Source organism: Eumetopias jubatus, unplaced genomic scaffold (assembly GCF_037043125.1).
Source record: "Eumetopias jubatus isolate StellerSeaLion01/CBP00866 unplaced genomic scaffold, mEumJub1_p1.0 scaffold_9, whole genome shotgun sequence".
In the NCBI taxonomy this organism is placed as follows: Eukaryota; Metazoa; Chordata; class Mammalia; order Carnivora; family Otariidae; genus Eumetopias; species Eumetopias jubatus.
The window spans coordinates 88,478,629-88,483,154 of record NW_028274815.1 but is presented as its reverse complement, the minus strand read 5'-3'; positions in this window follow the sequence as shown (position 1 = coordinate 88,483,154).

Genomic DNA, 4,526 nt, shown 5'->3' with positions numbered 1-4,526 from the left:
AAAAATTCCAAATTTATATGTATGTAACAGACTTAGCATATTTAAAGCACAAATGATGAGAATACATGTAGAAGTATGCAAATCCACCCTCGGTGGGAGATTTTCACACACCTTTTGTGTATGATAGACTAAGCCGACCAATATTGGTACAGATATGGGAGCCTTGAAGAAAACATTCAGCCACATTGGCCTGGTGAACAATTACAGAGCAGTGTATCCCAAATCACAGAACACACACTGCTTTCAGGAACATTTATGAAAACTGACTAGGACATTTGACTACAAAGCGAGCCTGAGTACCTTCTAAAGGAGTTATATCATGTAGACTGTGTTCCCTGATCATATTATAATTAAGAGAAATCAGTAATAACAAAAATTCTCATGTTTGGAAACTAATTCACTTCTAAGTAACCCATTGGTCAGAGAAGAAATCAAAAAGAAAATTAGAAAAATATCTTGAGCTGAATGATAATGAAAATATTATACATCATAACTTGTGAGAAGCAGCTAAAGCCATTCTTGAGTCAAAATTTATAATCCTAAAGGCTAGTATTAGGGAAAAGGCTGAAGACCAGTGCTGTACACATTCATCTCAAGAAGTTAGGAAAAAAATAGTAAATTAAACCCAAAGCAAACAATAAAGATGAAAACAGGATTTCAGGAATTAATGAAATAGGAAAAAAAATCAAAAGTTCTTATATTTTTATTATTAAAATTGATAAACCATGGGAAGAATGACCAAGAAGAAAGGAAAGAGGCATAGAATGGCTTAAGTTGAAAACAACAACAAACCTGACCAAAAAAGGGGGGGGTTGTTGTGGAATGATGACCATTGCTGGTGGGAATGCAAAATGGTTCAGCCATTTCAGGAAGTCTGGCAGTTTCCTGTTCCCTCACTATATGTGTTAGTTTTCTACAGCTGCTATAACAAATTGCCACAAACTTAGTGGCTTAAAAAACACAGTATTACAGTTTTGGAGGCCAGAAGGCTGACATGGGTCTCACGTGGCTAAAATCAAAGTGTGGCCAGGGTTGTGTGCCTTCTGAGAGCCCTAGGGGAGAATCCTCTGCCTTTTCCTGCTTCTTAGAAGCTGCCCACATTCCTTGACTCATGATTGCTTCCTCCATCTTCAGAGTCAGCAGTGGTGAGTTGAATCCTCACATGGCCTCAGTCTGACCTTTTCCTCTTGCCTCCCTCTTCCAGCTTTCAGAGACCCTGGTGATTGCATGGGGCCCACTAGCAACATCTCTCTATCTGCTGGCTAGCAACCTCAGTTTCCCTTGCCATGTAACCTAACCTTCAAACGTTCCAGAGATTGAGATCTAGGGGGACATTGGTCTGACTGTCATGTACAAGCCAGCAATTCCAGTCCTAAAAATGTATTCAAGATAAATGAAAATGTTTGTTCATACAAAGACCTGTACTGAAATGTTTATACCAGCTTTTTCCATAGTCTGCCAAACTGGTAACAACCCAAATGTCCATCAACTGATGAGTGTATAAACAAGCTACACTGGCACATGTAGACGTGTGAATAAATCCGAAAGTATTAACGCTAAAACCAAACGCAAATGGCCCTGTGACTCCATTTATGTGACATTTTTGTCAAAGCAAAACTATAGGGACAGAAATTGTGGTTGGTTAGCTGGATTGACTTCACAGGCACACAAGGAAACCTCTTGGAGTGGTGGAAAACGTTCATATACCGCAAATAAGCCTGATATTTTTTCTTAAAAAGTAAAAGTTAAAAGACAGAAACAATGGGAATGAAAAAAGAAAATGTCACTCTACAGATCCTGTTAGACATTAAGATGTCATAAATAAAATTGAAAATACAGAAGAAATGATAATTCATTTAAAAAATAACAAAAAATTAATAGTCTCATAATAATAGATAATCCATAATTAAGATCCTCAAAGTTTGGGCGCCTGGGTGGCTCAGATGGTTAAGCGTCTGCCTTCAGCTCAGGTCATGATCCCAGACTCCTGGGATCGGGTCCCGCATCGGGCTCCCTGCTCCTTGGGAGCCTGCTTCTCCCTCTGCATCTCTGTCTCTCATGAATAAATAAATAAAATCTTTAAAAAAAAAAAAAAAGATCCTCAAAGTTTAGGCCGAGATGGCTTCACCCAAGAGTCCTACCAGATACGTAAGGAGCAGAGTGTTCTTTCACTCCTCTCCCTGTGGTAGGTAGGGACGGCGCTCGCCTTTCCTGGACCACTGAGGATGTCTGTGCCCTAATGCCCCGAACCTGGGAAGCTGAACCCTACCTGGCAAAAAAAGACTGCAGTTGTAAGTGAGCTCTAGCCTGGAGGTGGGGAGATGGGCCTGGACTGTCAGGGTGGGCCCAGTCCACTTAGTTCCTTAGAGCTGAGAGCCTTTCCTGGCTGTAGTCAGAGGGAGGATCAGAGGGACGGACCACTGATGACAGAGGAAGGGGCCACAGCCAGGAACACAGCAGCCTCCAGAAGCTGGAAAAGGCAAGGAACTGATTCTCTGCTGGAGCCTCCAGAGGGAACTCAGCTGTGCTTTGATTTTAGCCCAGTGAGACCCAAAGGAGACTTCTGACCTGTGCATAAATTCCTGTCTTTCTTAGCTACAAGTAGCTGTCACCCGCAGGTCAAAGCAGCAGGTGCCCTAAACTTCGGCCAAGTCTAGAAGTGTAAAGCCAAGTGCACAGCTGAGAGCACCCCACAAGACACCGAACCGCAACACCCACCCAGGTCAAATCTGTGTAGCTATAAGTCCGAATAATGGTCATTCCGGGGGAGGAGTGGTAACCAAAGGGGGCCTGAAGGGACATTCTGGCATCCTGGTAAGTTTCTTGATCTTGGTGTTGGTTACATGGGTGCCACTGTTTTGTGAAAACTTGTCAGGCTGTACATTTACATGTGTACTTTCTGTAATACTTTAAAGTGTTAAGCGGTGGCGGGGGGGAGTGCCATATTTTGAGGTCCATACACCTGGTCCCACAAAACCTCACCATGAGTTCCTTGGTCTACATCATCCATTCTCTGTTATTTCTCAATGTTTCTGACCAGTTAAAAATTTTCAGGGGCTAATAGCCCCTAGTTTCCTCACCTGAGTTCTGAAAGAAATTGAAAAGTAAAACTGGCAGCGGGAGGCCAAAATATCACCTTTACTGCTGACAAAGCCTCAGCTTAATGTGAGAGCCAGATGAGCTTGTTAAATGGAGCTCATAATTAGGGGGAATCACCCTCCCTGTGCCCCCACCCCAGGCTGTGCTGGATGAGTGCAGGCCTTCTCAGAATTATATACGCTACCACCTCACCTAAATTGCCTGATTCAATTAGGTAAAACACAAGAACAAGAAACTTTTGGTCCTAGACATTTCAGTAGCATTGGCTTAAACATTGTTGCCGAGTTTGGTGCCCTCTCAGCAATCCGTGGCTTTTATTTTATTTTTTTAAAGATTTTACTTATTTATTTGAGAGAGAGAGAGAATGAGAGATAGCACGAGAGGGAGGAGGGTCAGAGGGAGAAGCAGACTCCCTGCTGAGCAGGGAGCCCGATGTGGGTCTCGATTCCGGAACTCCAGGATCATGACCTGAGCCGAAGGCAGTTGCTTAACCAACTGAGCCACTCAGGTGCCGAATCCGTGGCTTTTAAAGCACGTAGTGATTTTCAGACTGCTCTAATTAATGTCTGTGCTCCTGTTTGACTCAAGCAGGTGGGTGGGTGTTACTGATCCTCCTTGTCTCCTGCTATAACGCCCTGCACTCCAGGATACAGAAACCAGGTATTTCTGTCTTTCCCAGTGAACAGTGTAGCTGTTTGTCCACAAAACTTGGCTCTGACAGTCTTACCAACACAGCCTTGTCAATAGAAAGAATGTCTCCAGGAAGATGTGAGCTGAGGGGAATTTCTTTTTGGGCATCTGGAAACTGGAAACTGATTATAATGTCCCTCAGGTTAGACACCTAAGGAGAGAGGGCAGCTTACCGTCCCTTCCCCCCCGCCACCATGCCAACACCTGGTAGTATTCTCCAGGGCTTGACCCTGTATTCCTCAGTTATTTGTTTGTTCCCAGTTTCTTATTGCAGAGTTGTTAATTTCAGTGTTTTAAGGTGTTACCCCACATAAAGAAAAATCCTAGCTTTAAAAAGATGCCTAAGAACAGAAAAATCTTCAAGACTTGAACAAGTTTGAATGATGGGATATCAGAAATATCAGTAGATGGGAAAAATTTTTTTGAAGATTTTATTTATTTGAGAGAGAGCGTGTACACGAGTGGGATGGGGGGGGCAGAAGGGAGGGGCAGAGGGAGAGGGAGAAGCAGGCTCCCCGGTGAGCAAGGAGCCTGATATGGGGCTGGATCTCAGGACCCTGGGATCATGACCTGAGCGGAAGGCAGACACTTAACCTACTGAGCCACCCAGGCACCCCTAGATGGGAAATTTTTTAAAGCACCTCCCAGGATCTCCTATTCTTTAATTTGATCATAGTAAAGGCTGTTTTTCGATGCCGGTTAGAAATTGTATTTACATGAATTTAGTGGATTCATAG